This window comes from Carcharhinus amblyrhynchos, chromosome 11 (assembly GCF_965287045.1).
Source record: "Carcharhinus amblyrhynchos chromosome 11, sCarAmb.v2.hapA, whole genome shotgun sequence".
NCBI classification, from domain to species: Eukaryota; Metazoa; Chordata; class Chondrichthyes; order Carcharhiniformes; family Carcharhinidae; genus Carcharhinus; species Carcharhinus amblyrhynchos.
The window spans coordinates 9,363,164-9,386,471 of NC_137334.1; the positions used below are offsets into that span (position 1 = coordinate 9,363,164).

At 43.8% G+C, this 23,308-nt stretch overlaps 1 protein-coding gene across 2 annotated transcripts in view; it reads right to left on the minus strand.

Annotated features, from left to right (window-relative positions):
* Positions 1 to 23,308, minus strand: part of LOC145349910 (receptor tyrosine-protein kinase erbB-4-like) — a 1,005,257-nt gene that overhangs the window by 235,222 nt on the left and 746,727 nt on the right. The window lies entirely within an intron of this gene.

A 23,308-nucleotide genomic window follows, 5' to 3' on the forward strand; every position in this document is an offset into this window, starting at 1 on the left:
TTGATCTATAAATGAGAGTGTGTGTATAAGTGTTTGCATATGTGTTTGAGTGCCTGCGTGTGAATTTTTCTGAGTGTTTGAGCGGGTTTCTCTTGATCTTGCTCATCCCACCCTTGCTGCCAGTGAGAATGCAGAATTTGGCAATCAGCCAAAACTCCATTCACTGCAGCAGCACCGGAAAATCCCAAAGCAGATGAGATTGAATATTTCCAGTGTTTATTTGTGAGTGTGTCTGGGTATTTGTAATGTGAATGCTTGTGACAGGGAGACCTGGGAATGGAGGCTAGAAAGAGACTTGGGAATGGGGTATTCGTATGAATGAGGGCTTGTATGTATGTGCATGAGTGATAGTGTGTAAGTACTTGTATGCACAACAATTAGTGTGTTTGTGTGAGCATGTGTCTGTGTTGTGTGTTCATGTGCATGAGTGCATTTGTTTGAGTAAGAGTGTTTATATATGTGCCTGAGTGTTTGTTTATGGGTATCTATGAAAATTTCTGTGTGAATGCTTGGAGTTTCAAGTATATCCTTCAAGCACTGCCTCTAGCAGTTTGAGAAATCGGCTATTTATGTTTCTCATCATCACAGTGGACCTCCTTATCCTGTACTCCATCACATCACCCGGCACTGCCACAAAGTGCCATGGAGAGAGCTGCTCTGCAATCCACAAATTGCTGAGCAGACAGGAAAGGGCAGGAATCGGCCCTGAAATCATGTGGGCCTCCGGGAGTGGAGAGGGGCATGTAAAAAATGGCTGCTGGAGAGAGTGGGGGAGACCGAGGAGAGGGTGAGAGACTGGAAAGTGGGGGTTTGTGTCAGAGAGAAAGATCTTACTGCAAATGGATGAGTGAAACCTGGTTCTTTACTGTTGGCAAAAGATAACTAGACGACAGAGAACAATAATTCTCAGTAGAAACTGCAAGTGGGAAGTGTGCAGGTAGGATTAGGCTGTGGAATACTGCATCACATGAAGGCATTTAGACCAAACTCCCTCCAAACTACGGCCCGTGGACGATATCTGGCCCACAGTGGGCTGCATCTGGATCGGAGTTTGGAGACCGCTGATTTAGACAGATCAAAGGCTGGATTTTCGCCTCCTAATGGAAGTATCAATTGGATTATGAAATGTTGAATTTAGGCCTGGGTTTCTGTGTGACTTAAAGAAAATCTGACTCACACACTTTGTCTTGCAACACCTGCCCCAAGCGTGACTTTGCCTGCATTTTTGTCTTTCCACAGAGGGTTGGGTTGCAGTTCACTTTGCAACCTGTGATGGACTGTGTGAGGAGTGTGGCTGAGGGAATGGGCCGGTTAATAAATCAGGGTGGAATTTTCATCTTCGAATGGAGGTTCAAATCAGGTCTTGAAACCCTGAACTTAGTTTTTTTTTGGCTGGAAAAACAATTGTCCTCTCCTTCTCAAACCCACTCAATTTTCAAATGGCATTTGGCAATTGGGAACGCCTCAGCTGCAAAATGCACATACACCTCTTCTGAAGGCGGGTTCCTGATTGTGAAGGTCACAGAAAAATTGTATTTCTTCCTGAACACTATCTTCGTGTGTTGGTATGGCTACTGTAAACCCTGAGAAAATGCGCCTCCTTTAGCATTTGTGACCATGAGGGAAAGCCTGCTGAGGAGTTGGGAATATTCGAAGAAATGTAAAGTGTTTTGACACTTTCAAATCTCATTATTAGATGCTGCATTGTAATATAGATGTGTTTTAATGAAGTGATTCATCACAGAGACCTCTCCTGCAAAGGTATGATGACCCTTACATTGACCAGCATTGTCTAACTGTTGTCATGTATCACAGTACTTCTCCACGTTCGCTTGATTAATAACGCAAAAAAGTCCTGTCAGCTTCTGCTGCCATGTGCTGTGCTGTGATTTGAATTAACTGACAGCTCCAGCTAAAAAAAAAGTGTTTGAAAGCTGAAAAAAATCTCTATGCCTGCTTGTCTCCATTGATTGACAGTCTCTCTGCTTTGAAACGGAAATGGGATACCATTCTGTTCTATCCATTTCTTGTAATGTAGTTGGAAGCTTTTATTACAGCTGGAGCCAATATGAATGTTTGGCTTTGTTTCAAAAGCTTTTAATGTCTTCAGCTCAGAAAGGTAACCTACCTATCCAAGAAGAATTGAAATGTTTAAGAGGCTGTAATAACAGAATACCCTTCTGATTTGGTTTCTTCTTTATATTCAAACCTAATAGGGACTTAAAAGATTACATTTTTTGCACCATAGTAAGATTGTGCCCATGCAAAGTTGTCAAAAAGCTGTCCAGCTATCAAGAAACTGTTTAAGATGTATCTAGCTGTCAAGGAACTGCCTAGCTGTCAAGAAACTGATAAAGAGCTATGCAGCTGTTGAACTTGTGTGATTGTTTGTGTATATGTGTGCATGTGTTTGTGAGTGTGTACATTATCATATGTGTTTGTATATGTACATGTGTGTCTGTGATTTTGTGAATGTGTGCTTGTGTGTATGAGTTTGCTTATGAGAGTGTTACTGTGTGTTTGTGTATATAACTGTATGTTTGAACATGATGTGTTTGTATGTCTGTGTTGTATATGAACGTGTGTATGTGTGTGTATGTTTATGAGTATGTGAGGTGAAAGCAGAATTGGGCTTGACTACACTGGGCTATACAATCAACTCTCAGGCTGGAATATTCAGCTCTCATGGAGAATACTGTATCAGGAGCCCACATCAGAAAGCTAGGCACCCAGAATGTCTCAATCTCTGAGCAGTGACAGGCTGCAGTTTCTGATATCTCCTTCTGCCATGCAAGAGCAGCATTGCATCAGAAAACCTGAGGCTGCCATGAGACTCAGCTCCTTCAGGGGGAGAGGAAAGGGGTGGAAATTTGGGAGGATTTAAGAAGCTGCAGTTCCAATTACCTTTTAAGCCTCTTTGGCATATGTTTCTGAATTTATTATTTTATATCAGATGATTGGTTTGGATTAAAGCCACTTAGTAACCAAATTTAATCACAAAAGGACTCAATTTCAAATGTCATTGATTGCTGTGTATAAGTTGACCTTCGAAGTATCCTTCCAAAAACATACACACTGAGTATAAACTGTGAAATCCAGTGTCGTGCAGGAGGACCAATTTGTGTTCATCGTTCACCACATACTCACTGTGGGCATGTCTTAAAATCCCATACATCTTCTCGCAACTTAAAGCCTGTTTGATCCCATGTGCCAATATATAAGGCGGGTATAACTCTAAGCATGCAACTCTAAGCTGAGAAATTGAGGCAACTCCTAATGTGAATATTGCTCTAAAGATGGGGAGCTTGACTCCTACCCTGGCTATAGGCCGAAAATGCATTATAATTCTGAAAAAAATGAGTGTTCTTATATGCCACAATTAATGGCAAGGGTTGAAAGTCAGGGAGTAAACATCACGGGAGTATTTATTCACTTGTCATTTCAAGGTCTGAAGAAGAATGGAATTTGATTGTGATCATGTCCATTGAAGATCAATGGAATAGCTCATCAATTTTATTCTTCTTCATTTCTCTGCCCAAAGGCAGGTCTGGCCAGGAAGAACACAGCCTCCCCCACAGGTCACGTGGAGATGCCAGTGTTGGACTGGGGTGTGCACAGTAAGAGCTCTCACAACACGAGGTTAAAATCCACCAGGTTTATTTGGAATCACAAGGTTTCGGAGCACTGCTCCTTCATCAGGTAGGTAAGGCATGGTGGCACACTGGTTAGCACTGCTGCTTCACAGTGCCAGGTTCAATTCCCGGCTTGGGTCACTGTCTGTGTGGAGTTTGCAAGTTCTCCCCATGTTTGCATGGGTTTCCTCCGGATTCTCTGGTTTGCTTCCACAGTCCAAAAGATGTCCTGGTTAAGTGCACTGGCCATGCTAAATTCTCCTTCATTATACCCGTACAGACGTGGAGTGCAGTCACACAGGTATTTTCACACCAACGTCATTGCAGTGTTAATGTGGGCCTACTTGTGATATTCATAAATAAATAAGGACGCATGTCCCAAATCCACTCTAGCCAGAGCAGGGGATTGAACTCTGCGATGTTGACACCAATCTACTCCACACTGAGCCAACCACTACCCCCAAGATCAAATTGCCGTGGCAGCATATAGTTTTGTGTGCTTGAAGCTGAAGCATGCTTTGTAACTTGAAGTAATGGATAGCTATGGTAGAGGCTCCAATCTCTTTCTATCATATGGCAGACCAGGAGTCTCTCCCAGTTTAGCCCCTCTCAGTGAGGTATGGTAGAAGGATTTAAAAGTTGATACTCAACCTGTTTGGCTGCTGAGAGGTTGTTTCTCCTTGTCTAGGACCAGAAAACATCATCTCAGAGTAAAGATCACCCATTTAAGACAAAGATTAGGAGGAATTTCTTCTCTCCTCTCTTCTCTCTGAATTTGAGGTAAGGAATTCCTTACCTCAGAGAACTGTGGAGGCAGGGTTGTTAAGTATAGTTAAGGCTAAGATTGATAGATTTTTAATCATAAGGGAATCTAAGGTTGTGAGGACAAGTTGGAAAAGTCGAGTTGAGGATTATTGTATCAGACCAGTCATGATCTTATTGAATGGCTGAGCAGATACAATGGACCAAATAGCCTACTTCTGCTCCTACGTCTTATGGTCTTGTAGCTGCATTGTGAAAACACCTTATTGGCTAGAATGAATGAGACTTGGCTCAGAGGCAGGGAAACAATCCACTATAACATCAGACCTCCTTTCATCAATTTTACCTATCAGGATAGAAAATGAGACACTGCTGTGTTTTCTTTTTCCCTTATTAACAGGGAATGATCCCTCTATTTTTCAGAGAGGAAGACACCAGCTAATCCAATAAACCTGCCCCATGCTCATGATAACTTGAGCATCATGATCAGACATTTTAATTCCTCTTCCCATTTCAGCCCCATATTCCTCCCTCACCCCCTGCAGCCATGTAATCTCCTAGAATAGGTTTTAAAAAAGAGAATAACCCAGATCCAATGATAAAGAAAGACTTGATTTTATCTGATGTCTGTCCTGATGATAGCATGGGCCACATGTTAGCTAAGAGCCCAACTAAACTTCTATTGAACAATATGACTCTCCCCTACCCGACCTGCCTTGAGGCAGAGAAGGGAAGCACACTTCCATGCACCTCAGTAAAGGAGTTTATGAACTGCTCTCACTAACTACCTTCTAAATATTTTCCCTCTCCTGCCTTGGTGCCCAGACTATACTTGGGAAGTTGCTACGCAGGGAGGTGCACCTTTAGCTGCTAACCATGGAGTCCCTCCGTCATGATAGCTACCTTTCTCTAACAGGCCCTTGTACTTTGTCACACCTATTTAGGAAATGTTCAAAAATGGATCCCTCCACCAAGGGATCGACTGCTATGGGTGGCCTCTTACCATCATAGTTTTGGGGAGCTTTTATATTAAGGAATGGCGAACACTTGGATTTGAATGAGGCTCGATTGGAAAATCATAAATTGATGTCCCCTCACTGTGAAATGAAGTTGTATCTCACAGACAGCTCTGTGATATTGATTTTTATCACATCTGCTAAGACTCTCTAGATTTATTCTGTTTGTTTAAACTCAGGGGAAGTAAGTGGGGGGAGAGGTGGGCTGGGTGGCAAAAGTGAGACTGGAGGAGAGCAGTGATGGTTTGAGGAAGACAGGGGCAGCAAATTAGGTAGAATTAAGAAGTTAAAAGGTAAAGTTTATTTATTCGTTACAAGTAAGGCTTACATGAAGTTACTGTGAAAGTCCGCTTGTCGCCACATTCTGGTGGCTGATTAGGTCAATGCACCACACCAGCACGTCTTTCAAACTGTGGGAAGAAACTTGAGCATCCAAAGAAAACCCACGCAAACACGGGGGGAACGTGCAAACTCTACACTGTGACCCAAGCCAGGAATCGAACCCGGGTCCCTGGCGCTGAGGCAACAGTGCTAACCACTGTGCCACCATGCCACCCACATAGTAGGCTGAGATGTAGCGCGCTGTGTAGAGCCTAAACAGCAGCGTTGATTAGTTGAGCCGAAAGGCTTGTTTCTGTGCTATAAATTATCTGCCGTTCCATATGAGTGTGCTGGTAAACCACAGATTTAGCTTGTTGTAACAAAGATGAAGTTAGTAAGATTATAAAATTTTGGGGCTATGGGCGGAATTTTCTGCCCATGCTTGCCCCAAAAACCAGAAAATCCCGCCTGAGGTTTGCAGACCTTTCCATGGTCCACCCCTCGCCTGCTCTGATTCCCATGGCAGGCGGGACAGGAAAATTTGCCCTATGTCTTAATTGAGGGTAAAATGGAGAAATGAAGGGTGTCAGATAACCTGCTCTGAATTCTGTTGTCAACAACTCGAGGTGGCTTGTTTGTCAAAGGTTAAAGGGAGGCCCCAGTTGTTTTACTGAGAGAAAAGTGCATGCTGTTCGCAGTTGTAGACAATGACTACAGGAGTTGCACTGACAGTGGATAGAATGTCAGGTTCAGTATTTTGCAGAGTCAGGAAGAGCCCCCAAACTTTTAAAAATGGTGGACAGGAGCCAGATGTGAAGTCCCATCACCATTCCTGACAGATCCAAATACCAGCAGGGAAGGGACTGTCTGTGACTCACACAAGAGAGGAACCTGAACTCAGCATGGCCATTTGACCCTAGTACTACATTCAGATGGACTGGATTTTTGCAGGTCCCAGGGCTTTAACCGGAAACATGGGAGTCACAAATTTCTACCCTTCACTCTTGAAGGACAGATAAGATCTATTTAAATGTGATGACTTTTCTTTAATTCCTAACTTTTTGAACTTGAAAAAACAGGCTGAAGCTGTCAGTCAGAATTTTTTAAAAACTCTGCTGAACGTCTTTAGTTGGCTGGCTGTCTGGTATAGGTTAGAAAAAATGCCCTCTGTCTGTGTAGTTTTAATAGAGGCCTCTGCCTACATTTCCCAAGGATTATGATCATTGTGAATGTTTGCCTGACTTTCAAAAGCTATAATTATCACAGCAAAGGGTTCTGAATACAGTTTGATTGACAGTTTAAATAAGCTATTAAAAGGTAACTGTCTTAGCTGTGGGATCTGAAGAGAATTTATTTTATAAGGGATTAACCACTTGAGATGATTTAAAAGCTTTGAATGGATTTCAAGTAAAGTATAATGGCACCAGGAGGATTTCAGGTCATTGTGAAAGTCAAATAGAGGATCTTGTCTGATGTTTTGAGCATGTGTTGCCCACTGGAAAAAAGCTTATTCAATGTTGCCTTTAGTTTTTGTTACAGTAAAAGTCTTAAAATTTGAAATCTTGCTATATGATCCTTTCTATTATTCACTGGAGATTTGAATTTCTTTTTAAAGGCTATCAGTCTCGACAGAGATCGTAACATTTGGTACAAGGCAATCTGAGATAAACATAGATGCTACAATATATACAGTTCTATTTAAGAAAATCTGAACAGGTGCTGGACTGTGGGAATTTCACAGTAACTTCACTGCAGTGTTAATGTAAACTTTTCTTGTGACTCATAAATAAACTTTTTAAAATAGGGATCTAAGGATCTTATGAGACTTTGAAACAAAGGGCCCGATTTTACCATTTTGATTCAATGTGCTGAATCTGGGCATGATTCAGATCCGACTTGGAAAACTGTTCTCAGGCCTCCACATGCGCTCAGTCTGAAAAAAAATCCCGGGTCTGAATCACGCTGTGGGCGGGCTTATTGCGCCCGCAACACTACAACTCTGAAGCTTTGAACTGCGCATGCGTAGTGAAAACATTGAAAAACGCACCCCTCTCACATTGCTCCTGGGCCGCAAAAAGTGGATAAAGTGGCCCTCTGCACCCCCTTTCCCCCCCCCCACCGATCACCTGCAGAGTGGCAGGCTCCCCCCTGCCCTCCCCCTACCTGCCTTCCCACCACATAACCATCTAGTCTCCCTCCCTTCCCCCAGACACCCATCTGGCCTTCCAACAACCCCCCCTCTCCCTACCACCAGAAAACGACCAGGCCTTTCCCCACTAGAGAGCAATCTGGCCTTCCTCCTCCCTCCAAACCAGAGAATGATCTGGCCTCCCTCCACCCACCCCCACCAGGGATACATGTGACCCACCACCTCCCCCCGCTCAACCCCCACACCACAGAATGATCTAACCTGCCTCTCATTCCTCCCCAACCATGGAACTGAGTCAGAGAGCCATTGGAAGCTCTGAACTTATCTCCCCTTTGCCGAGCATGTCTGTTTCGTGCCGACTCTGGACAAGAAAATGCAATGGTAAAGGGGGAAGTGCTGGTAAAGTTGGGTGAGCAACCCATTAATTCAATTTAAATGCATGCATTTAAATCACTGTTGCGCCCAGTTCGGATCGCAGCCATTTTCAGGCCTGGATAAAGTGAGCATCTGCGTGGACGTGGGCGTGGATCGCATTAATGGCCTCACACCCAACTTTACCAAGTTTTCGTACCCGAAAACGGGTGCAGCGCAATGGTAAAATCGGGCCCAAAATGTCACTGTACAAATAACAAGTTGGGCCCTTCACAAAGAGAACTTTTGCAGAGCGTTGCAGACGTAGTAGAAGATATTATAGGGGTGCCAACCATCCAGATGACTTAGACTCTCCATGGATTAAAGGATAATCATCTGGACACAACTGTGATCAAAAGCCAGGGAAAAGAATCACAGGGGCATGTGTTGTACTATATTTCACTTTCTCAGAATACTTGTGATTATCATTGTTATAATAGTAATAAAATTATTCGAGGGGGTGGGGTGGGCGGGCAAGGAGAAGGAATTGTTGAACTGACCAAGGCAGTTGAAGGTGGGACATCATGTGATGAAACCTCCAGGAATACATCCAAGCAGAGGTAGCAACTGCAGGAGGATAGCAAGTGAGAAAGCAAAAGAAAACAGTGTGACAGGTGTTATGAAGCTAGAGGGAGAGAATGGGAAAGAGGCAGCAGATTGCAATTCCACTCCTGAAGTGGAAGGTCAAACACTGAGCATATTCAAAACTAAAGCCCACAGGTTTTTGGACACTAAGGGAATCAATTGATATGGGGAACGAGTGAAGAAGTGAAGTTGAGGTCGAGGATTAGCTCTGGTCGTGTTGAATGGCGGAGCAGGCTTGGCATTGGGAGAGGGTACAGGAGGCCTATTCATACTTTTTTTTATGGTCTTGTGGTTTTATATTCAGAACTTCAAAACAGAATTCCTAAGGGTGGCAGCTGAAGTTTGCCATCCAGCTAAGAAAGAGGAAGGGAACAGGAAGTGAGGAAAGAGGAAGAAACAAGAATGGGTGAGGCAAGCTAAATGAGGACCCTTCCATCCATAGTTACATCAAAACCCTATCCCACAACCCCCCTCAATCCTTGCGGGCATTGCATCTTTGGCACATGTAGCCCCCTCTCCCCTATCCATCCTCATCACCTGGTCCTCCCTGCTCCGAAGTGAGCAACACCCTGCTATGGTGTCTCAAGTGCCCCACTTTCTTAAGACCCCATTCCTTGGCAGTGCTAATCTGGCACTTCTCCAGCACATTGACAGTACCAGGAGACAGTGCCAGGGCACTATCCAGCCACATCTCTGATCACCCAGAGGCTACAATGGTCTCCCGGCCCCTGGCATGGTCATTATGTCTAGCCAGAGAATTTAACAGAGGAGGGGAGAACATCTTTTTGAGGACCACTTGCACTGTAATGTCTGAGTTGTGCCAGCTGCTTGTATCGGTTAAAATCAGCCTCCTGTAAAGGTATGCTGTTCAGGAAAAAAAATCCCTTTTAAAATATAGGAACTCACACTGTACACCTGCGCATTCTAGGAAGCAGTTCAGTGTTGAAAATAATTTCCTTAAAAATGATCTGAGAACGAAAGGTTGCACTTTTGAAAAAGTACTTCGGAGTTAATAGATAGAAAGAATCATAATCCCTTATTTGAAAGAACCACAAGCTGCCACTCAAGCAGGTTGTAAAGTTAATGGGGTGTGAAGTGGGATGTGAACAAAGCACTTCAAAAATTTTCAAAGTAACAGAGTGACCATATGACCCCCATCCTGCAGGATACCCCTGACCTGAACCCCTTCAGCCCAGCCTAGAACATCCCCCTCCTCCTCCGGTGGATGCTCTGCCCATGCAGGAGATGTGTGCTGAGTGGGACTCGCCTCCTTTTCCCCCCCTCAGAGTCTATTGCGCCTGGTCCCTGCTTTTAGGGACCTGTGGTAATTGGCGTCTGGGTGACTTGGGGAAGGGGAGGGGTTGGGGGGAATTAAGGGGAGCATACTGAGAGGCCACTGCATTTGACTTTAATCTTCCTGATGAGACTACAATGAATGCAGAACAGTTTGGATCAAGTTCTTGCCCTTTCTGGGTGAGATCATAGAATCATAAAGCAGAAGGAGGCCATTTGGCATATTGAGCCTGCACTGACCACAATCCCACCCAGGCCCTATTCCCCTAACCCCATATATTTACCCTGCTAGTGTCTCTGACACTACTAAGGGAAATTTAGCATGGCTTATCAACCTAAGCTGCACATATTTGGAGTTGATCAGGCCAGGTGGAACAGACTGGAAGCATCGGAAACTGTTTCATGCCCAACCCAAATCCTGTTTCAGTTCTTTCGCCAAATTCACCAGCCCAGCAAAATTTGCACCTGGGGGTGAGTGGGGCTGGAGAATCACCCCAAGGGCCCCCTTCCAACTGTACAGCACTGTGCTGCTGCCTCTTGTAGTTATGTCCTGCCGGTGGAATAGAAAATACTCAGAGATGGTGGTGCTGGGACACTGGGATGTAAAGTATGATCCAGTGGGTATGACCATGTCAGGCTATTGCTTGATTAGTCTGTGATACAACTCTCCTGATTTGGGTGTAAGTGTCTGGGGTGACAGGGATAGGGCCTGGCTGGAACTGTTGTCAGTGCAGGCTCGATGGGCTGAATGGCCATCTTCTGCATTGTAGGGTTTCTATAATTCTATATTAACAAGGAGGAGCTTTCCAAGTCAAAGGCAACGTCTGCCTTTACATGTCTGAATGTGGGAGGTTGATGCCAGACAGGCTCTCTGGTTTGTTCTTATTATACACTATCTTAGTGATTTGGTACAACTGTGAAATTTTATGAGCCATTTGAGAGAGTACTTAAGAGTTAACCACATTACAATGGGTCTGAAGTCACATCCAGGCCAGACAGGATATGGATGGCAGATTTCCTTCCCTAGAGGGCACTGAAGAACCTGATGGATTTTTATTATATAGTAACTACTAGATTTTATACCAGAATTATTTAGTTTACAAATATAAGTTCCCCATATATTGCGGTTCAATTCAATCCATGTCTCCACATTATTATTCCAGCTATCTGGAATACTTGTCCAATAACATAACCATTTTGGTACGGTTCCAGCAAAAAACAAATCCTTTAATCATCTTAAACACCTCAATTTGATCACCTCTTTAACTTTTATACTCAAGGGAATACAAAACTGGTCTATGCAAGCTGTGATCATAATAAACACTTCCAGCCCCATTGCCATTCTGATGAATCTTTGCTGCGTCCATTCCAAAACAACACATCCTTTGAAACAAGGTGCCAAGTACAGACCCATTCCTCCAGACTACAATTTATTTTTAAATGCTGGTTTTTAACCTGAGGTGCAGGTTGTGCAGAATGTGACATGTTCCTTCACAGGCAGAATGAAGAAAATAAATAGTGGCGAGAGGAACTGAACAGTTGTTTCCGATCAGCAGTTTCGCAGGATTTAATTCCCCCCAAGTCGGCATTTCCACTTTCTCAGCTGCTGACTTATTATTAACTTGTTTCCTTTGATAATATTATCATCAGCTGACTGTAATCTATCGCTCTTATCGAGCACAATAAGCATTTTGGACCTCGAGGTATCCTAAACACTTTGACAAGTGGCTTACGAAGCTATTTCTGAAGTTATGAGCACCTTCCAGTGGGTGAAATAACTCCATTTAACCACCTGCTCACAACAATACTCCAGACTCCAAAATGTTTGCCATGCCTGTCAGTCCACTTTGATGCTTTATACTTTAGCACTCTCACAACTGCTTCTGACCAAAGCCGCACATCTCCGTGCAAAGCATGGGATACAACATGAAGTGTTCAGTGCCAGGGTATGCACCATTATGCACCCTCATGAACTTCAGCTCACCCAGAACTCTATTTCCGAACTCATTCAGAACTCTATTTCCAAACTCATTCAACTCATCATCCTGTGTTCGCTGACCTACATTGGTTCCCGGTCCAGAAATGCCTCAAATTTTACATCCTCATCCTTATGTTTGAATCTTCCCGCACCCTCATAATCTCTAGAGCAAGTTCTCCAAACTTACGACTTTCCATGATCTCTGAACTCTGATTTCACTCTTGTGTATCTCTAATGCATTTCAATTATCACCCTCTGCGCTTTGCCACCTCTCTCTCCTTCTTCGAGATGCGTTTTAAACTCCATCTTTTTAACCAAAGAGTTGGTTACCTCTCCCTCAGTGTCTTGGTGTCAGATTTGGTCTTGCCACATTGCTGTGAAGTGTCTTGGTATGTTTTACTATATAAAGCTACTATAATAGCAAATTGCTGCAGAATTAACTGCAAATTTCTCACTCCTCTCCCTCTTTCAGGGTTTTTTCTTAAATTGCCCAAGGTTTGCTTCCAGCTTAAAACACAAACATTTACTGAGTACCTTCCTTCTGGGGCAAAAAGTGGGTGTGATAAGAATAACTTGCATTTGTCCAAACCTGATCTATGTGCTATTCTCATTTTCCATACACACAGGCACATTCACAATCTGACTCAAGAGCAGCTTCTTCCCTGCTGCCATCAGACTTCTGAATGGACTTACCCTTGCATTAAGTTAATCTTTCACTACGCCCAAGCTATGACTGTAACATTACATTCTGCATTCCCTCCTTTCCTTCTCAATGAAGAGTACACCTTGTCTGTATAGCAAACAAGAAACTATACTTTTCGCTGTATGCTAATACGTGTGACAATAATAAATCAAATCAAATCAAATCCAAATGTCCCAAAATCTGGAAGCACACAGTTAACAGAACACAGAATTTGAGTGATCAGAAGTTTAACAAAGACTGATCAAGTCGGTTCTAAAATTCACTTGTTTTTAAATTGAAAGGACTCCCTAAAGTACACGATGCATGTCAGCCATGGCCCAAATGTTACTACTCTTGCTTATGAGTCTCAAAGCTGTGGGTTAAAGTCCTGCTTCAGAATCTCAACACTAACATTTCAACTGACACTCCAGCGCATCTTCAATTGCAATTTTTTCTTGTTCAGCTTCAGGTTCACCTAGTGAGTTTGCTCTGGCAGTCACAGATTCTGATCGAAGTCAGCTTTGGCTTCTTCCATGGTATCTCCACATCCATGGACTAGCAGATCACCCACAGTAGCTTCTACTCCAGGCAGATCACTGATCATCTTACGTTGTCTATGTTGATACTCTTCTGGAGGCATGGATGCCAAATGGCATGCGCAACCAAATGGCAACCAGAACATAGTTAGAAATCTGCTGCTTTCACCTAGTTTCAGTTGCCAGTGACTATCTTTCATATCCTACGGTAGTCAAAGAACTTTGTCTTGACAAGTTGCGGCAAAATCTTTTCAATGATTGGCATAGGGTAATGAGATCATAAAATGCTTACAGTGCAGAAGGGGGCCATTCGGCACATCAAGTCCACACTGACAACAGCCCTGCCCAGGCTCTATCCCCATAATCTCACATATTTACCCTGTTAGTCCTCCTGACACTCAGAGGCAATTTAGCAAGGCCAATCAATCTAACCTGCACATCTTTGAACCGTGGGAGGAAACTGGAGCACCTGGAGGAAACCTACATGGACACTGGGAGAATGTGCAAATTCCACACAGATCCAAGCCAGGAATTGAACCCAGGTCCCTGGCACTGTGAGGCAGCAGTGCAAACCACTGTGCCACCATGCCGCCTAAGATCTCTTCAATGCTTTATTTAAACCTTTTGGGTCTAAGCATACTCTCAGCTTTCCAGGTTAGTTCACTACTACCATGCTGCTGACCCAATCTGTAGAAATTGTCACTTTCTTGATTGTTTCCTTATTTTCCAGCTTTTCTAGCTTGTTTTTTAGGCTGGACTTGAGGGCAACTGGAAATTTCCATGACAAATGCTAAAATGGTCTCACGCTCATCTATTTCAAGATGATATTCTCCACTATAACGTCCAAATGCTGTAAATACATGTTTGTACTCCTCTGGGATCTGTTCAGTGGCTTAGTGCACTGTGACACATTGGGCCATAGCTCCCACCTAGCAGCCTAAAGTCACAGTCTGCTGGAATCACAACAGAGCAACACTCTGGAAAACCTCGCTGAAATCTCCATGCTGGCAGCAGTTACTTGGAACCTGTAGTGCAAGAGCTTCCACAGTCCCCCATGTCAGGGGAGGTGGGGGCTGGTGTGTCGAGTCCAGGAAGTAGGGGGCTGATGTGCCGGGTCCAGGAAGTGGGGAGTGATGTGTTGGGTCTGGGGAGGTGGGGGTGATGTGGACAGGGGGATATTGTGTTATTGGGTTTGGGGAGGTACAATGTGTCAGGTCCGGGGAGGTAGGGGAATGATTTGTTGGGTCTGGAAAAGTGGCAGGTTGATGTGCTATTGGATCTAGGGAGGTGGTGGAGGTGTCATCAGGTTCAGGGAGGTGGGGAGTGATGTGTCAGTGTGCTGACTGCGGGGGTCGCAGAGTCAGGACTGCATGGGAGGTGAGTTGGGGAGATAGGGTCAAGTCAGGTCTGGGATCAGGAGGTGTGCGGGAATGGGGAGGGACTGGTGGCCATTCTACAGAGTTGAGTCAGGAGGTTAGGGGGCTGTTGGGTCTGCTCCTGGGTTGATGAGGGTGTTGGGTCATCTCTCTGGGATGATGTTGGGTCGTTCCTGTGGGGAGCGGGGGAAGCAGAGATGAATGGGAGGTTTGGGTCAGGTTAAATTGGCTCCAGAGGGCGAGGAGAAGGGGTGTTGCAGGGGGAGGAGTCCCAAGTTGGGGTGGGGGGCTGGGTCCGCTCCCTGGGGTTGGTGGGGTTCGGATCCACACTGAAAAGTGAGTCAGGGTGGGACCTAGAGGTGAGTGTGCCAGGTCTAGGGTAGGGGTAACAGGGCAGCGCGAGGCAGACCTGCAGTTTGGGGGTGGGGTTCATGGGGACAGAGAATCCCTTCCATGGAACTAGGGATCAGGGGCTGGGGAGAATCCCATGTGGATGTGGGTAAGAGGTTGAGAATACCTTGAGAATTGATCAGTCAGGCAGCATCCAGAGTGTGGGAGGAATGTAATGTATGGGCCTCAGTTCTAGATGTTTAAAATAATTACAATGAAGTTAAAAGTGAATTAATTTCTTCTAACTCTTTTAGAGTTGGTGGTGTAAAACTGGCAGAACCATCCAAACATAATGATTTAAATTGCTTTGTTGGATGGTTCTCAGGCCAGTGCAACTGTCCTAGGGAAATTAGCACTTCTGGACATTTTCAGCTTGAAACCTTAGCTGGGAACCTCTAAGAAGGATTCCCCAGCGCATCTTTGGAGTACTCCCCAAATCCGACCATTATGATCCAGGAAGTTAAGGGGCACTGTAAATCTCCTTTGGCATGTTTAAGGTGACTAATCCAAGCTTTAGGCTTCATCCATGTGAATCACAGAACCGCTACAGTGCAGAAAGCCACGATTTGGGCCACTATACCTGCACCAACTCTGCAAAAAAGCATCATGTCTTAGTACCATTCCCTGCCTTTTTCCTATACTTCTGTACATTGTGTCTATTCAATTAATCATCTAATGCTCTCTTGAATGCTTAGATTGAACCTGCCTCCATCACACTTCCAGGCAGTGAATTCCAGACCTGGACCACTCGTTGTTTCAACAAGTTTTTCCTCACATCATATTTGCTTCTTTTGTAAATCACCTTAAATCTGTGCCTTCCTGTTCTTGATCCTTTTACAATGGGGAATGGTTTCTCTGCATTATCTGTTCTATTTAGCCCCACACAATTTTGAACATGATGAGTGACATCTGCTTACCATCTGTGGTCTGGAGCTCTAAAATCTTCATTCTTGCTGTTGTATTGGGCTCTCAAGCTAATTTGTCCTTTCAATATGAGTATCTTGCTATCACATAGCTTAATTTTGAAGGCTTCATTTTGGATCAGAATGTAGAGCCACTTTGCACATGTCTGTGAAGGTCATGATATTGTTGTATGATGCACCAGTGTCAATCTGTTTACTTGATGCTCTCTTTCTGTACTCTTCATTCTAGCAGTCACAAAACTGATGGAACCAACCTGTTGTACAGTGTACAGTAATTCATCAGGCCCTTTGGCTGATATCTGCCCAGTGGCCATCTGTTCAGACTCGTTTCAATTCTTTCTGGCCAAACAGTTGTGTGCAAAATGATTCATCTTGCATTTATATCACTGCCTTCGCCATGCTGGACAAGCCTTTTTTCCTTGGTGTGACATCCTCCACTCTATTTGCTTCTAGCCTTTTGTCCATAATCCTTTTGCTCCTTCAGCCTGGGATTTTATCAGCATAGCGCAAAGCCCGGTTTGTTCTACCATGAATATTCTCCAGCTGATGATTTACAATCTCAGTGCTTCTATATGTTGACCGCTTTCCTGAGAGTAGGTTTCTCCTCTCCCAATGGATGTGCTCCCACTGCGGGATCTTTTATGCCAAAGACAATCTTATCTTTAATGAGATCCCCCCACTCACTCTTTTAATTGTCTGGATTCATAGGGTTCTGTGAGCTGTATAACTGCAATCACATATTGATTGACAGACTCTTTTTCACCTGGAGACCTAACGTTGAACATTTACCTATCATAAGTTACGTTCACTGTTCAAAGCGTGTTTTCAAGGATTTCAAAATTTCTTAAGTCCGTTTTTTTTCTGTTCTTCAGAGATTTAGGGTGGAATACAATTTGCAGCAATCTTTTTGCAACAGTTTTAAAAGTGTTGCTACTTGGATTGATTACTTCTTGTTAATGAAACCTGCGCAATCTTGTAGTCTTGGCATTGCGAGTGGAAAACCTGCCAGTTCAGCCACATATTACCTTTCACTTCAACATAAATTGAGAGAGGAAAATTCACACTCAGTGATTCACTGCAGTACAAAGAACAACCCAGCACAGGAAACAGGCCCTTCGGCCCAACGAGCCCGTGCCGCCGCATCACCCTACACCTATTCTACCCTGCATGTCTACGAATGGAACCCCTAACTTAGCCAGATTCAGGGGAGAATAGTGTCAATTTGGTAAAACCAATCAGCCTAAGAGCACATCTTTGGGGTGTGGGAGGAAACCGGCGCGCCCTCCCGCAGTCTGTTCCTTTTGTTTGCTTTTCTTTTTCAGTGGCTTCTGGAGGCATGTTTGGCAAATTTCAGCAGTTCTGAACATTTCCGTGTTCCTTTAGTCACCGTGCTTTTCAATATTCAGTCTCAGCTCCACATCTGACACCATGTTATGAGCTCAAATACCTGCTTACTGTACCCCGTCTTTATCAGAACAGAATACAACATGGCTGCTTCCAGTCAGTGCTGCATAGCAGAGGTCACATGACCACAACAAGCCTGGCAGGACCTTTAACACAAGACTACATTTTAATTCAAACAGCCCACTCACTCCCACATCCACCTCAGAGAGTACTCCCCACCCAAACCAAGCTCACTTATGCTCTGCTCCCAGGTTTACCTCTCCTTTCATCCTTTCATATATCTGATTGTTGTTAGTGCAGAGTATTTATCAAATGTCTTCTGGAAATCTCATACAAGTTGTCATATGGCTTATGAGAAACCACAAAGAAATTAAGGCGGTTGGTCAGGAAGGACCTAATTCTTCTGAATCCTTATTGATAATGTTAATTAAGCTATTAGCAGAGATATAGGTCATAATTTATACTGTCCCGCCCGCCATAGGAACCGGAGTGGGCAAGGAGTGGACCATGGAAAGTCTGTTTACCTCAGGCAGGAATTTAAGTTTTCAGGACGAGCCAGGACTTAAAATCCCGTTCAGTGTCTCCATGTTTGCATCTGATAATTGTGTCAATTATTTTACTCTGGATACAGGACTAATGGGTCTGTATTTAATTGAAAACTCCTTTTAGAACATGGATTTCACATTGACCTGTTTCCAATTTACTGGCGCCTCCCTGGTGTCCATGACTCCTTTGTGATGATTCTCAGTGCCTCTGATCTCCTTCAGAAATCTACGATACACACCATCTCATCTTTGGATTTATTTGTTTTGAGTCATTTTAGCTTTTCATAAGGCTTCCATCTCAGTTATAATCAAACTCATTAATTTTGTCATGTTGCTTGTGCTTTCCCTTGTGCCTACCTGGAGAAAGTAGTCATCCAGGGTATTTACTGTGCTGTGCTTATCTTCTGTTTCAAGCCTATTTGCATCTTTTTTAGCTCTTGCTTCTACTTTGACTGCCCTCGTACAATTGAAATGCTGAACATAGTTTCTTCCTGAGTCCCTTAGCAAGCAATTAGGGCAGCAAATTGTATGCTGGCTTTTAATACAAAGGGGTTGGAGGCAATATTCCCTTTAAGCTGTGCGGCTGCAAAACAAAGCCCCTCACATAGTCAATGTGCAAACCAGGCCCTTTAAGTTACCAAATGCAGCCATGAAAATAATTAAAAGGGCTACGCACCTAAATAAAATCATCCTCACACTTGAAAAGAAAGTAGGGGGAAGCACTGGTTGGACAATAAGATTAAGGAAGACTTTCTGCCATCTTCAGAACTTTGGTGAGCTGACACATCTGGATAACTGTGTGCAATCTTGCTATCCTTATCTGAATATGGATAAAATTACCTGAGAGACTGATTGACTTCTATGAGGAGAGGTTGAGCAGGTTGAGCTTATGTTCTCTGGAGTTTTGAAAATTGAGAGAGGATGTTATTGAAATTTCTAAGATTGTAAGGTGTCTTGACAGGGTTGATGCTGAGAGAGAACACAGAACTATAGGACATAGGGCCGGATTTTCAATCTCGAGGTGGGTATCTGGAGTCAGGGCAATTCCTGGCTCGGCCTCCCCACCTCGGGAGAAAGTTCCCACAAAGGTGGGACCTCCATTCCCACTGGAGGGGTGAGACAGGGATTGCAGGTGCAAGTGGAGTTTGGCCAGCTGACCTGGGAAAGAGGTCAAAGTCGGTCATAGTGGGTGTCAGCACTGAGATAGGCCTGTTTAACAGGCCTATCTCAGTGCTATGGGACTTCAGCCCAGTTAAAATAAAAACAGGAAGGCCTTCAACCTCTAATTCCACCACCCCCCCACCGCCTCCCACAAACTCCCCATGCATATCACTTTATGCCCACTGCCCATACCATGTCACACCTCATGTCCCCAATGTCAAAATATACTCCATCTACAAATCACCATGGCTCCTCCTGCCCCTATATCAAGATATATCTCTCCACATGGCCTCTTATGGCATCTATGTCATGTCATGAACCCCCCTCCTCCCCATTCCAATCTCCCTGGACCCTCATACCCCTAATGCCAATCAATAGCATTTTTAAACCTATTGACCATGTCTATTCTATACACTGCATTGAATCAATGAATGCTATAGTGACAGCGACAAGTGAAACAAAACTTTTTTAAAAAACTGTCAAAAAAATCACAAAGCAATAAAAATGTCACCCATCCAGATCCTTTAAAGTATCAATAAAGGTAAAGTCGCTGTAGTCCCAGACGACTGTAGGCTGCTCCCGTCTTTGAGGGGAAGAGCTGATGATGGCGATTTAGCCTGAGGATCACCACACCTCAGTGAGGGGCAAAATTGAGAAGGTGGGCCTTCATGAATAATCTGAGTCAATACAGGAATTTACCCCATGCTGCTGGTATTTGTTTATGTTATGTATTAATGATTTGGAAGAGGAAACTGAATATATTATTTCCACATTTGCAAATGATAAAAAGTTGGATGGGAGGGTGAGCTGTGGGGAGGATGCAGAGATGCTTCAGTTTGATTTGGTCAGGCTGTGTGTATGGGCAAATGCATGGCAGATGCAGTGTAATGTGTATTAATGTGAGGTTATCCACCTTGGTAGCAATAATAGGAAGACAGGTTATTACTTGAATGGGTGTCAATTGAGAAAGGTGGATACTCAGCGAGAGCTTGGTGTCCTTGTGCATCAGTTGCTGAAAAGTAAGCGTTCAGGTACAGCAGGCAATAAAGAAGGCAAATGGTATGTTGGCCTTCATCGTGAGAGGATTTGAGTATAGATATAGGGATGTTTTGCTGCAATTGTTGGTGAGGACACATCTGGAGTATTGTGTGCAGTTTTGGTGTCCTTATCTGAGAAAGGATGTCCTTGCTATAGAGGAAGTACAGCGAAGGTTTACCAGGCTGATTCCTGGGATGGCAAGTCTGTCATATGAGCAGGGTCAATTAGGATTACATTCACCGGAGTTTAGAAGAGTGAAACGGGATGTCATAAAAACTTATAATATTCTAACAGGGCTCATAGATTCATAGAAACCCTCAGTACAGAAAGAGGCCATCTGGATCATCGAGTCTGCACCAACCACAATCCCACCCAGGCCTTCCTCCCATATCCCTACACATTTACCCGTTAATCTCTCTAACCTGTGCATCTCAGGACTCTAAACGGCAATTTTTAGCACGGCCAATCAACCTAACCCGCACATTTTTGGACCGTGGGAGGAAACCGGAGCACCTGGAAAAAACCCATGCAGACACGAGGGTTAGGATAGATTCAGAAAGAATGTTCCCAATGGTGGGCGAGTCCAGAACTAGGGGACATAGTTTGAGGATAAGGGTAAGCCTTTTAGAACTGAGATGAGGAGAAATTACTTCATCCAGAGAGTGGTGATGTGTGGAATTCACTACCACAGTGAGTAGCTGAGGCCAAAACATGTGATTTCAAAACATTAGATATAGCTCTTGCAGATAAAGGGATATGAGGGAGAGAAATCAGGGTATTCATAAAAGAATCATAGAATTCTACAATGCAGAAGGAGGCCATTCAGCCCATCAAGTCTGCATCAACCACAATCCCACCCAGGTCCTATTCTCATAACTTCATGCATTTACCCTAGCTAGTCCCCCTGACATTAAGGGGCAACATAGCATGGCCAATCCACCTAACCCACACATCTTTGGACTGTGGGAGGAAACCAGAGCACCCGGAGGAAACGCAAGCAGACATGGGGAGAATGTGCAAACTCCACACAGACAATGACCCAAGTGGGAATCGAACCTGGGTCCCTGGTGCTATGAGACAGCAGTGCTAACCACTCTATCACTATGCCATTTGATGATTAGCCATCATCAAAATAAATAGTGGAGCAGCTCAAAGAACCGAATAACTTACTCTTGCTTCTAGCTCCTATATTTCTACGTGTTATTCTGCATTACAAACCAGCTGTCCAGCTGACTCACAAAATAACAGAAACACCAGGACCTCAAAATCACTTACCATTGTGTAAATAAACGTTGTGAAAGTGACAGCATAGATCAGGGAGCCAAAGCTGTCAATCTAGCAATGTTTTCTCTTGGGTTCAAGTAGTTTAGAACTCTAGCATATGTCTGCAATCTAAGCCAAACATATATAATTGCGAATCTTTAAAATTCACTACCACAAAGGGATGCGGACATTCAGTCACTGAATATATTCAGGAATAGTTAGATTTTTGAACCCTGAGGTATTCAACTGATATGGGCAGGTATCTAGAGAGAGAAGAACAGCCACAATTTTACTGAATGGTAAAAGATGTTGGTTAGGCCACAGTTGAGGTACTGCATTATGGGACAGACAGTCAAGTCAAGGAAAAGGTGCAGTGATGATTCGTTGGAAAGATTCAAGAAATGAAGGAATCTAGTTGCAAAAAAATTGAATAGATAAAGTTAATGGGGACTAGTAGAGGGTTTCAAAGTAATTTTTAAACAGTAAATAGACTCACTAATAGAAAGCGGAAGAACGTTAGGTAAAGTCCTCATAGTCCCAGATGATCATAAGCTGCTCTGCCCTTTTGAGAAGAAGAGCTGACTGGCAGTGATTTAACCTGAGGATCACCATACTGAAGGTGAGGGACAAGGTTGAGAAGTAAGGCCTTCATGAACAACCTGAGCCGGTAGAGGAATTGAACACACGCTGTTGGTGTCTCTCTGCATCACTGATCAGCTACTCAGCCAAGTGAACTAACCCGAATGAACCATATGGGCCTATTAGGAAGAGACTATCATTCAAGTCTTGAATCAGGGCTTGAATGTACCAATCTAGGTTGCCACTGCAGTTGGGTACTGAAACAGTGCTGCACTGTTTGAGATGTTAAACCAGTCTGCCCTCTGGGGTGGATGTAGAAGATACCATTATTCCAAAGAATCACAGGAGAACTATCCTTTGTGCCTCAGTCGATATTTATCCCTAACAACCAGCATCACCAAAACAGGTTATCTGGTCTTTGCACATTTGGTTGTTGTGTGAGCTTGCTGTAAGTTAAGTGCTATGATTCCTACATTATAACAATGACTATATTTTAAAAGCATTTTATTGGCTGCAAGGTGCTTTGAGATATCTGGAGTTCAGGAAAAACACGATATAAATGCCAGTCTTTTGTTTCATTCCTCACCAGCTGTTGCCATGACAGCACATGGTGAGCAGTCATTCTCTCTGCTTTCCATCTGTCTGTGTTAGCTCATAATTCAGGGGTGGGAGCGGTTGGTGCAGACTCGATGGGCCAAATGGCCTCTTTCCACACTGAAGCGATTCTACGAAAAGGTTGTTGGGGAACTAATATAAAACTATATGATGCTACAGCACATGTCATTTAAATGTAATGATCCGTACAATATGACATTTTTAAGCTTTTGTCACATAGGAAGGTGCTACTTCTGACTGGAAGTTTAACAGATGCTGCCGTGGATTACCAATGAGGGGCTGGGATTTTACACCTTCCCCCAGCAGATAATAGCGAGCCATTTAAATCTCCATTCAGTTTAGCGAGGCTGTGATATCCTGCTGGGAGGGAGGGTCAGCAAAAATCCTGGACCACCTTTCCATCCCACACATTTCTCATTTGGCCAAGAGGGGTGCAGTAATGATCTGCAAAGCATTTACCCTTTAATGATGGAAAATTTGATGAAGCTAAAATTACGTAAGATAGTTAACGTTAATTGAACATTTTATAAATGTGCCTGATTACAATGAACACGCATTGCCCAGATGTAATGCAATCGAGACAAGCTAAAGTGTGCTGCTGTTTTATTCTGCTCCTGTTGTACTGTAAACTCAGCTGGCATCTTTGAAT